Genomic DNA, 13,393 nt, shown 5'->3' on the forward strand with positions numbered 1-13,393 from the left:
CTCCTTAATGCTCCCAGTGCAATTTATGGCCTCCCCAAATGGACTTCTGATCTCTTTGGTGCTCTTCCTTCTTGCCGGTTGGAAACCTATGGATTCTCTTTTCTCTTCTTCTCTCTCACTCTTCCTCTCTTCTACTCATACTAAGCAAATAGAAGGCTCTTTAGGGTTATAACAAAGAGGAAAGTCAACTTAGAAAGCAAATAAAACATGTGTTTTTTTTTAAAAATTGAACTTTCTATCCTTGCTGCCGCGGTCGATTTCTGGAGATTCACGATGGCGATTTTGGCGATTTTTGCCATGAATCGCCGATTCAGGCGATTCAGGCGATTCACACGAAAAAATCGCCACCAGCGATTTCCGATTCCAAAAAAATCGGGAGCCATGAATCTTATCGCGATTTCGGCGATTTCATGGCGATTTTTGGAACTATGCTATTAACCACTGACTTACTATAAATTGTAGATTCCTCATTATCTGATCGAACCAACTGTGCATTACAATCATAGCTTGTTCAAGCTCCCTGCTATAAATAGTAAACCTGACTTTCCTAAAATAGTCACTTCCTATAAATAGCAAGTGGGCCAAACTAAGTCCAATGAAGGCCAAACCTGAATATATGCTGAACTCTGAGGGAGAATACACATTAATCTCTGCCAAAAGGAGACCCTCTATCCAACTGCCTTTTTCTATGAGAGCTAGTGATTGTTTAATCCAACAAAATTTGATGCTTGTGAAATTGGGGACATTACAGGGGGACTTGTACATCTCTTCTTCTCTGATCCACCTTGGCCTTGATTCTTTGGGCATTTTGATGAAGAGCCTCTCTTACCTGCTTATGTATCTCCTTCATAGCCTCTCTGAGGCCTTCAGCATGACCACTCTTTTTCTCTGTTTCCTTCAAGTTTCTTAGCTCCATGATCCCTCTTGGATGGCTTCAATACACTATCGTAAAATGACTTCTCCCTGCACTCCCATTGGTGGAATCATTGTAGTCAAAATCTATCTGTGGTAGTACCATGTCCCATGACTATCCATGTTCTTTAGTCAAACACCTTAGAAGGTTTCCCAATGAACCGTTAACTACCTTAGTCTACCTATCAATTTGAGGACGGAGGCATAACTATATGATGATTGTGTTCCCAACTTCTTCTAGAGGGTCCTCCAAAAATTACCCACAAATTTTGAGTCTCTTTTTGTGACTATGGATAGGGGTAAGCCATGAATCCTTACAATCTCTTTAAAGAACAGACCACCTATCTGTCCTGCACATTTGGTTGTCTTACAAGGGATAAAATGGGCCATTTTGCTAAATCTATCCACAACCAAAAATATGCTATCAAACCCTACCTTTGTCCTTGTAAATCCTAAAACAAAATCCATGATCAAGCACTCCCATGGTATGTTTGGCATATTTAGTGGTTGGTATAGGCCTGCATTGGTAGACACTCCCTTTGCCCTCTGACATATGTTACAAGACTCAACCAACTTTCTGACAACACTCTGCAACCTTGGCAAAAAATAAAATCTTCTCACCAAAGTCCAATGTCTTATTGAGTCCCAAATGACCCCCAACACCTCCACTATACCTTTCTCAGATTATGTTATCCCTCTTAGAGCACTTTGGTATACAAAGTTGGCTCCCCTTGAACAACAATCCTTCCTGCAATATAAATAAGAGAAATCTATATAGGAATTGTTTTCAAATTGACTACAAAGCTTATAAGCCTCCTTGAAATCTTCATCAGTGGGGAACATATCCTTCAAGGCTTCAATGCCCACAATTTGCAACTGGATCTTTTGAATAGTGAGTGTTCTCCTGCTCAAGGCATCTACTACCTTATTTTTTCTGCCCTTTCTTATGCGTTATGGTGAAGTTGAATGCTTCTATGCTCTCCACCCAATTTATTTGCCTGTGGTTCAACTTTTCTTGTTCATTTAGAAAACTCAAAGCATAATTTTCAGTAAAAAGAATAAATTCTTTTGGAAGCATGTAGTACCTTAATTTTTTTAAGGCTTGCACCATAACATAGAGCTCTAAGTCATATGCAGAGTACTTGTTGGTCTCATTTAGTTTTTCACTGAAGAAAGCCATTGGCCTTCATTCCTGGCTCAACATTGCTCCAATAGCAACTCCACTAGCATTACACTCAATTGTGAAAACCTTGTTAAAATCACGTAATGCACGGATATGGTACTTAGCCACTTTTTGCTTCAAGTGTTGAAAAGTCCATTTTGCCTCATCTGTCCACACAAACTTTACAATCCTTCCTCCCTTTATGGTCTCCAAAATAGGAGCAGGCTTCACTAAAATTCTTGACAAATTTTCTATAGAATGTAGCAAGACCATGGAAACTTCTCAACTCTCCTGCAGTTCTCATCTTCAAATCCCTTTTAGAGATCACAAACCCCAAGTATTTCAGTTCTCACTTCATAAATTATCTCTTTTCAAGGTTCATCAATAGTTTCTGCTTCTACAACCTCCTCATTACCATCTCTAAATGCTTAAGGTGCTCTTCTTTAGTCTTACTGTACACCAAGCTATCATCTAGGTACACCACTACAAACTTTCCTATAAAGTCATGCAAGACCTCATTCATCAATCTCATAATTAGACAAGCCAAATGCATTGCCAACCACTCACAGAGTCCTTCATTGGTCTTAAAGGTTGTCTTCCACTCATCCCCCTCTTTGATTTTGATTTGATGGTACCCACTCTTCAAGTCAATTTTGGAAAAATAAGACCCCCCTAAACAATCCATTAGATCCTCTATTCTAGGGATATGAAACCTACATTTGATGGTTATCCTATTGATGGCCCTAGAGTCTATACATAACCTCCACTTTCCATGTTTTAGGGGCCAAGACTGTGGGTACATTGCAAGGGCTCAAGCTCTTTCTTATTAGGACTCTATCAAATAGTTCTTACACTTGTCTTGCAACTTCATTTTGTAGTGGGGTCAATTATAGACAGCCTTATTAGGAAGCATTGCACCTGGTATAAGGTCTATTTGGTGGCTAATTTCTCTAACAATGGGGTAGGGAATCAAGCACATCTCTTGCGCATCTCTGTATTTCTTCAAACAATCCCTCACCTCCTTAGCGACCTACATCACTGATCTCCCTCTTCTTTTCTTCCTTAGGTTTCAATACTAAGACATACCACACACCTTCTTTCATGATGTATAGGAATTCTTTTTCCCCTACCATAATCACACTACCTACTTGTTTAGGACCATCCTCTTCTAGAAGAGAATGAATTTTGTAAGTTGCCCCATCCTTCTGAAATGTATAAGCATTTTTCTCACCATATTTTGGATGTGCCTTCCTATCAAATTATCGTAGTCTACCAAGTAGTAGATGGAAAGCATCCATACGAAGTATATCACACAAAATTCTATCATTATACCCCCCAATACTGAATTCGTCCCAAGCTTGTTCATTGACAAATACATGTCCTTTGTTAAGCCAAGACACCTTGTATGGACATTCACGAGGTATTATTTCCAACTTCAACTTATTTTCAGCTTCTAAAAACACTATGTTATCAGAAGATCTCGATTCGATGATAACCTTACATACCTTTCCTTGAATCTCGCAGTTGATTCTGACTAGTGCCCTTTTTTGTGATGGTTCTGTCTTGATAGGCTCCTTGAGTAGAGTCTTTGTCAACATCAAGTTATCACCAACCTCTGAGTCCAGTGGTGTTTCAAGAGATGTTACACTTCTTGCATCCTCTTGGACCAATGCATTTCTTCTATTACTTGTGAAGTTGAGGCCATTTGTGGACACCTATATGCAGGATGCCCATTATGTCCATAGTTGTAGCACTTCATGCTAGAGAACTTGGATCCTCTCCCTAATCCATTTGATCTACCTCCACCGTTTGGTCCCCTTCCTCTATAGCCTCCTTTGCTACTTGAGTCCACTACTTGCCCTCTAGGGCTAGACTCACATTGAGACCCTCGATTTTGTCCTCTGCTACCAAAATTACCACTGCCTCTGGAATTCCTTCCACCTCTGTCAATACTATTTTGCTCACTCTTCCACCTTATCTTCTCTTATACTTTGAGTGTCATTTGGAAGCACTTGTGTAATGTTTATGGAGCTGGGAGAATAATCTCCTCTTGAATATTTCTCCTCATGCCATTGAGATATCTGGCCACCTTCTCTACCTCCTCTTCTTGCTTCTTAGATCCAAGAGTTACCCTATGAAAAGATGTGTATATGAGCTTACATCTAAGTTCCTTTACCTCAGCTTTTGCAACTTTTGATACGTTTGGACCTTGTAATTAGATGAAAGAAACTGGCCCCTAACCTTGGATTGCATTATCTTCCATGATATTATCATGGCTTTGCCTTCTTTCGCCCTCTCTCCTTGAATGTAGTTCCACCATGACAAGGCTGATCCCTTCAACTTCCCCTCTGCAATGCTGACTCTATCCTTCTTGTGTACTTATTTCATCTCAAAATGATTTGAGAGGGCTTTTATCCGTTCATTTACTTCTTTCTTTAGGCTATCTCCATAGGTTGGAAACTTACTAATTCCATCCCCTTTGATTGACTTCAATGTATCAACAAAGACCCTGTGTTTTTCATCTGTCGATGTTGCTCCCTCCTCTCACTCAGGGGGCTTCTCTTCTTCATCTTCCCCTCATTTACTAGTGCTCTTTTACACTATCTTCATCTGATCCTTGAGTTTCTGCAAGTCTTTTCTCAACCATTTATAGTCTACATTTTGCTATTATTTCTAATGCAACTTCTTTGCAAGTTTTGCATTTGTCACCTTGATGGATATCTCTCCTTCAGATTCTTGGAGTGACATAAACTTCTCTCTCCTATTCACACAATCTACCTAGTTTGATACCACTGTGATGGGAAGAGACTAGCAAAACCAATCAACAACACAACTATAGGGCTTGGATGAGTCAAATAAGTAACCAAAACCATCTTCCTCCAAATAGTAGATGAAACCAGGCTTTGGCAATGGCCTAGAGACAGATTCCAAGACTCCAATATGGATTACCCAACACCACTATAGATCCATGATCTCTTCCCACCAATTATCTCAAAAACAACTCAATCCCACAGGGCTACTTCCCTTACCAAACATGAAAATCCTCACCATAGGTTCGAAACACTTAAGATGGGTGGAATGGCCCTCTTACACTTTCTAGTTTCAAACCAATCACTTTGAACAAGATTTGCCCCTTAGAACTTCTCAAACACAAAACTATCTATTAAAGACCTAGTGAAGAGGCCTAATTCTATTAAGTCTATTTGCCCTGTTTTTGGGACTTAATTCCAAAAGACTCCAAAGGATCCCTCAAACAAATTGCCTTTTCAAACACCCTTTGGGGCTTCTATCAATCTCCCAAGTCTTATGTTCCAACTCCTCCAATGGGTCATTGGTCATACAAAGGGCTACTTAGGAAATTGGGCCTAATCAGGTCTATTTTACAAAGCACCTACATTGGTTTCAAACTCCACAACTTTGCCAACTGTTCAAACACTTCAAGGGGCATTCACAACACCAAATCCACCATTTGTTTGGTCACAACTATTGTCCTACATTTTGTCACCACAAAATGTAGGTAACAATACAAAACTTTTCGAACTTAGTTTCACATTTCTCTAAGTTAGTTCATTATTTAATTGGATAACATCGATCAATCAATTGACTCCAATTGATGTAATGAATCCTTTTATTGAAGCTTTCATCAAGTCTTTTTTAATTTTTCTGTTTGTTGAGCCTATGCTTTATTTTTGAAGCCTTCAACATCCTTTTCCTCATTTTTGAGTGTGTGCTTGTTAGCTTTTGGTTTTTTGGTTTTACTCAAATCATTGTGTCCGGTTTTCCCTTCAATTCGATCTATCTTAGGGCTTGATTGGAGTTAGCAATCAAAAGATATGATCATTTTAGTGCCCAAAAAGTGGACTCTCGGGGTGCAACTACACGATTTAAAATATCATTTTATATTTTAAAGTTGATATTCACTTTTTGAAAAATATAGTATCAATCCACTTTATGTTATGTTTTTAAAGTTATTTTATCACTTAAGTGATTATAGTGCACTTTATTTTATATTTTTATGTTGAGTTGTTTTTAAGTTTTTCACTTAACTATATAGTTTGATTTAATTTTTGAGTTTTAATTCAAAACATCGTAGTAAATATTACTTTTTGAATGATATTTGCACATTATATAGTAACTATATAGTGTAAATATTATTTATGACCCAATTAAGTGATATTTCTTCAAAAATCAATTAAAAATGTGCTTAATTGATCACTTAAGTTATGCATTGCATGTTCTTCAAACCCATTTGCATGTAACTATGCAAATGCTCCTAGAGAATGAGTTTTTGAACTAAAAGCATGTAAATGCCTTTAACTTAAAATATGCATATTTGAGGTCTTAAAAATGTGCAATGACCCTCCTATAGTGAGCAATGCATATTTGAGTTTTTAAATATGTAATGGCATTTGGAGAATGAGTTTTTGCCTTGAAACATGATTTTAAAATATGCAATGACACTTCTAGAGTGCGTTTTGCACTATATGAAAATATCAACTACAAACATTTTAGAATATGTAATCCCTCTTGGAGAATGCATTTTACATATGTTTCATGCATTTGCAAATGGTAAACCTGAAATTGAAGATTCAAGGGAAATTTTTTTGATGTTTTCTTCCTCCAAGAACATGTTTTTCATCCCAATTGTCCAGATCTGCCCATGATAAGGTTTGAAATCCCCAAGAAGAGGATCGTTTTTGCATCTCTTGGCATTATAATGCCCTAGGCATTGAATCTCATACAAAAAAGGGTTTATTTCATGGCATTTTGGAGCCACGTTTTAGTGAAAAACGCCCAGATTTGGGGCGTTTTTGGTCATGTTTTTGCTCAAAGAGGAATGGTTTTGGCATTTCAATCCATGCCATTGCTGTTGGTTAGAACATTTTTTCTTTTAGATGTAAAAAGTGCTTCATTTCATGCCCTCTATGAATCACGTTTTTACAAAAACACCCAGAATTTGAGAGTTATGAATCATGTTTTTGACCAAAGATGGATTGCTTTGGGGTTTGAATCCATATGTATGCCATCTATGAACATGTTTTTGCATTCCCATAGCAAAAATGACTTGTTTCATGGTAGTAAGAGCCCACATTTTTGCAAACAACATCCCAACACTTGGTTTTTAACAAAAATGTTGCGTGCACAAGTGATCTTTGACCATGCTTTTGGCATCCTTATGCCAAGTTTGACCCTTCATTGCTCATTAATATTCGTCAAATGCAAGTGTCGAAGAAGTCAAATTATTGTTTGAGAATCTAGATGTGGAGGAGAATTGGTCTTCAAAGTCTATGATTCTTGCTATTTTGGTTCTTTGATCTCCAAGTAAGTGGACATTTTCAAACTTGCTCATCATTTCATTCTTATCTTGCTATTTCCATGCATATTTTAGCTTGAAGTTGCACACTTGTCCATATATATGCCATGAAAAGTGCATATTTCTTTTAAATATGATGAAAACTCTCATTTTCACACTTTTGGATTTTCTCCAAACTCCAAATTTGAATTCGCACTTTGAAGTAACTTGCCTCCTGTAATGTCCTACCTAGAGATCCTTGGAACAAGGATAGATAAAAGCCAATACAATTTGTCTTTTAAAGAACAAGCATGGAATCAAGCACATCAACATGCAATCGATCAAAAGATCACAACGAAAGACTTAACCAAACAATCCATACATCCAATGATCTCCAAGCGTCATTACTTATTGACGCGTTCAACTGACTATGAAAATTAAATAGTTACAAAACCTAGAATCTCTAGTCTGTCGAAACCTAGAAAGGTGTGCAACCCTAAAGGGTACCCAAAACACCAAAACACATTTCCTGAAAGCAAGGAAAATACTCCCAATTTTTCGTGTGAGGAAACACAACCTTGCAGGCTTGCACGAGAGAATACCTTCTCACGCGAGGAAGTGCCTCATTGCGCGCGAGAGAACGCAATAAGAGGCCAGCATAATCTCTCGTTGATAGACAGAAGCTCATGCGAGCAACTGCTTAGCCGTACGCAAGAGTATACAATCTCGAGTGAGCTTTCACTGTGCTTTGGGTGAGAGAAGGCTTTCTCGCGTGAGAGAATGCAATCTTGCGTGAGGAATCGCCTCTCTGACGCGAGGATCAACGACACCACAAGGAAAAACAAAACGAGAAATACAAAAAATTAGGATAATTCCTCCACATCGAGGAGTACCGGATCCACAAATATTGAGGCTCAAACACTTGAATGAATGGAAGAAAGCTACACATGCTAGAAAGGATGAATCGACCATCTAAACATCTAATCCATAGCATCAAGTAATCATGCGAAAAAGTAATATCACAGTGAACATCCATGAGCATAAATCAACTATCTCTATAAAATGAAATAACGTAAATCATATGGAAACATATTATGGAAGATTCAGAGAACCATGCGAACATCTAGATGTAGAACTGAACATAGAGAAAGGCCAACTCTATACGTCGGTCTCGAGCAGTGGTAAAGGTAGCTATACCTCCCAACTAATGGAACTCATAGGCCCACTCTCGCTGTGCTGATGGAGATAGTGATTTGACCTCAAGCACACACAAGACAATCATCCATGGCTAACACTCACACCAAACAGTATAGAAGACTGAAACCAACATCACGAGACAATACAATACAACACGTCCTGGTTAGACACTCTATGGGTCTACTATGTAGGGACTCTAGTGCAGAGTAGATCGCTTGGGACTCCCAAGCTCAACATCATCTCGAACCTTTCCCCTCAAGACTCCCTTAGGAGGCCAACGTGTTGTTTCCCTGGATGAGCCATGTGGACAATTTGGCTCTCGGATAAACCGATGAGTACATACCTTCGGAAGAGCCATACAGGTACGTAGTTTTCTTATCTTAATTAATTACCCATGAATTTATTTAGTTATCACTTATTAGAAACTTCTTCATGTATACCTCGCTGAGAACACGACTTGGGGTTACGAGAGAAGCCCTTCCACTAGTCTACCCTACATACCCATGCTCATCACACGATGAGTGCCCACAGGCAATGCAGTGTCCCAACCCAACCTTAATGAACATAACTCAATCAAAAAGCAACCTGGAGCTCGGGACTCGCAAGACCCCGATAAGTGCACCCTCACATGCTCGTGCATGGGCACACAAACTACACGATGGTCATAAACAACAAGGGTTGGATAAGAAACATATAAAACACAAGTATACAAAATTACTCAATTGGCCTATATTCAAGAGTACGGATTTGGCATGAATCCCAATGCAATAAAAATCCATCAAGGATTAGAAAGATATTCCTACGGATAATCTGGCTCCATGACCAACTACAGTGCCAAGAAAACTCAAGAAAGAAAGGCGGCACACAAATCAAGGCAAAAACCAAGAATGCCCAAAAACCTCAAAATTAAAACCCATTATGACATTGGGTACAAAAGTCACAAATATCAAATAAAATTTAGGTTTGGCTTTCGTATGCAAAAACGACCAGCATAATGACACAAAACCCCAAACCACCAAGTCCAAAAAGCTACAAACGCTCATACTCGCCGAATTGGGTAGAGCTAGCATGCAGAAACGGAGGGGAACACCAGTTCTCGGCCTCCAAATAGTTTACTACTGGAAACAGACTCCAAAACGGAGTGGAAAAAATAAAATGAGAGAGCCCTACCTTGCAGCCAAAAGAGCTAAAATAGGAACGTGTGTGATAAAATAATCGCCCCGCAATCACTGTCAAAAATCTCGGAAAATGAAGGTCTCCTCGAGCCAAATCCAATGAGCTCAACCTCGCGACAATCCCATGCCCATAGCTCCTATAGTGAACAAAACGATAAATCCTTGAAAAAGGATTTTGGAATTTGCTCTTCAAGTTCTTATTTCGCAAGTTAGAAGTGACGAAATAATTCCCTTTTGGGATATATATTCACTTTTAAAAGTGGAATATAATATTAGGAAATTAACTGGCCCACTAAAACGACCCTTTCTCAACCCAGACAAAATTGAGCAATTCCAATTGAATGGAATTCAACTATGGCAAAGTTGTTGGGAATTAGAATAATTAAATCAAATGTAAAATTCCCGTAAACTAATAAATCACAATATTTCTTAATAACTTTTGCAACAGTTGTGAACCTCTAATGCACATACACGCTCACGGGTCTAATCACATAATGCAAGTGACTCTGGATTTATTAAATCACCGAAGGGTTTAATTAATCAATTAAATAGGATACGCCGACCATACAGGGACGACATTGGCTAAGTAAGAACAATTGAATCACTAACTCCATGTGCCACTACTGGGGATATAAATCCTATACACTACACAATACGATCAAGTGCGATTGCATATAATAATATAGCCGAAGTGATAAATGCATTGAATTACATTAAAATAATCTATTTAAATTACTCACTGCATCATAAAACATCCCAAAGCAAGAATGAAGTAAATAATTGTTGCTACAATCAAAGTATCCAAAATCCAATAAGTCCATATAATCATAAATAGAGTATATGTCTGAATACAAAATGACCGGATATCATCATAAAGCATCATGTCACATCAACAAGAATAATCATGTAGATATGATCAAATTGAACAACATAGCATCTAACATCTATGTTAGTGGCAATCAAACTAGAGTATCTGACCATTAGGTCATCTCAAATGTGCTCAAACATGAGTATCAAAGTATCTCTCGAAACCAAAATATAACAATGTACAAAATGCAAACACGGGAGGCACTACAACTCTTGACATGTTTGAGTCTAAAACCAAATTTACATGTTTGTTTTGTGCTTGCTTTTGTTGGTTGTTTGCTTGATATTTTGTTTTTCTCCTTTTGGAAGGAATTGCAAGTTCTTTCCCAAGAACTTGAGAGCACGTTTCACTTCACTCCACCTTACACTATTTCATGCAAGTGCATCATTTCATTCCATGTCCATCATTACATGCCATAGCACATTGCATTTCATTCCACACGTGATCTCATTCTCCATCCACATTTACATGTAATCTCATCTTTCATCTGCATTTACATGTAATTCCATCCATTATATGCATTTACAGATAAACCTATTTTCCAAACCCGCTTACATGTAATCTCATCCTTTGAACCTAATTACATGTTTCATCAAGTCATGATTGCATGCAAATTACTTTACATGCAATTACATCTGGAGAATCCAACTTTGGTAGAAGGTCACTCTTTAAATACCAAAGTCGTCTTTCGTACGCATCCATATGCATCTCAACTTGCATTCTTGGCCATACCCACAAAAAATCATCATCGCCCACGTGCAATCCATTCTTCTAAGTTTGACTTTGGCCATTTCCATCCAAATACATATGCTTTCCGATTAATTTTCAGCCATCACATGTGTTCCGTAAGCATCTAACCTATACTTTGAACACTCATCCCTCATGGATTCGTCATTGTAACTCAAATCCTTAAGTTCTCAAGGATTCAATCTCATTGGAAGATGTTCTCATCTTCATATTATAGTGCACTCTTCAAGATATGTTAGAATTTCCTTGAAGAATAGATGCCATCTCGTCAAGAAGATCTACTTCGGATCTTGAAAAGTAGTAATTCATTTGGTCTCCATTTTCCCAATACCTGTCCGAGAACTTGAGTTCGTGTGGGAATGCACCAAGCAATTAGCTTCAAAAAAAAGAAAGAGTTAGTTGCAGGTGCTAATGGAAAGTTGTTTTGAGCTTACATCTGAACACCATCAAGAAGGTTTTCAAAGTATCAGAGACACTAGATTGTGCCAATCTACAAAGGAGAATTCATCACAACTGAAACAAAAAAAAGCCCGATCACATCAAGTTTGCAAATGACAACAAACAATTAATCAAAGAGAGTCAGAGGCTATTAGAAGATGCAACAACATGATTATCAAGGTAAATGCAGTGACACAAAATACAAGAACTCCCGATCCTGTGATCATCTGGGATCGCATTATCAAGTACAAGGCCCTTTAGATCAATCCCTAGGATTTTTTCAACTCTCTTCCATCTTCTTCCTTCTTTAGTTTTCATGTTTATAGTTGGAGAGAATGAATTGCATGAAAATATGTAATTACATGTAATTCGATTGCATATCCTTATGACACGTAATCCAATAATTTTTCTCACATAGTTTGACCTGGTCAAATTTGGTTGAGCTGCTCCCACATTTTCCTCCACTTTTTTCTCAACTCCTTTGCCTATATAAATGAGTGCCCTCTCATTGTAAAAATCATCATTTTGTTGTATATAAGAAAGCTTTGCCGAAATTGTGCAAGCATAACTTTGATTGTGTAGTACAAATTTGGGAAAAAAGTGAATAAAAAGAAGCAATTGGATTCAAAGCTTTGATTGGAAGCAATTGTGATAGAGCAAGTTAGAAGCTTTTACTGTAATTTGTGCTTATTGTCTTTGATTTATGTTATTATTGTGTGTTTAACAATAAGAACATAATGAGTTAAGAAGCAATTGGAGCCAACGCTTTGACTGGGAGCAATTGGGTGATACATAGTGTTGAGCTGTCGTTTTGCACGATGCTTAATGATAGGAATCCTTTCAAACTGCTCTCTCAACTTCAAGGTTCTAGGTGATCTTGCGACCTACTAGAATCCAATCAGTTGAAGATAAATGTATTTTTTCACAAAGAGGCCTTTGCTAGTTCGTACCAATTTTGGATAAGATGATCAATCTACTTGTTGTTTTCAAAATTAAGCATAAAAGAGATTTTTTTTGTATTTTCTGTTTTTAAATGAATGCAATCTAACAATGCAACTATATGAATTCCTAAAGTAACCAATGGTTAACAAAGAAAATCATGAAGATAAAGTAACTAGAGATGAAAGCAAATAATATAAAAAGGAAAATTCCTGATGGACATAAACTACGGTAACAACACATCTGCGAGTTAAATCATTGAAAAGATTGGGTAGAAAACCAATGAAAGTAAGAGCAATGCTTCCTCAAATCTACTGACGCAATCATTGATGGAAACTTAGTAAAACTGAAAGATGTTTCACTTCTTATCAAATCGCAAGGCCACGAAAAGTGCGCTCATGTGAGACAAGAAGCTATGTAAGAACAAAAGGGTGATCTCTTCTCCAACTCTGTACGTCAGCGGAATTTGTCAACACGCGACAAACACTAGAACTAAAATATCACATGATCAAATCAACACAACTAAATTGTTGGCTCCATTATTATCATGAACAAGAATCCATGAAAAATAACACACTCTGGTAAGAATGACTATACTTGAATGAGAGCACCAATATCATATATTATTGCATCAAAATAACGGCCTGGAATACATATTACAT

The 13,393-nt window shown here is 37.7% G+C and overlaps 1 protein-coding gene across 1 annotated transcript in view; it reads left to right on the forward strand.

Moving 5' to 3' along the window:
• The window catches only part of LOC149543139 (putative mitochondrial adenine nucleotide transporter BTL3), a 99,827-nt gene that overhangs the window by 65,544 nt on the left and 20,890 nt on the right, over positions 1-13,393 (forward strand). The window lies entirely within an intron of this gene.

This window comes from Cupressus sempervirens, chromosome 8 (assembly GCF_028749045.1).
Source record: "Cupressus sempervirens isolate cs-2001-9-10 chromosome 8, ASM2874904v1, whole genome shotgun sequence".
NCBI lineage: Eukaryota > Viridiplantae > Streptophyta > Pinopsida > Cupressales > Cupressaceae > Cupressus > Cupressus sempervirens.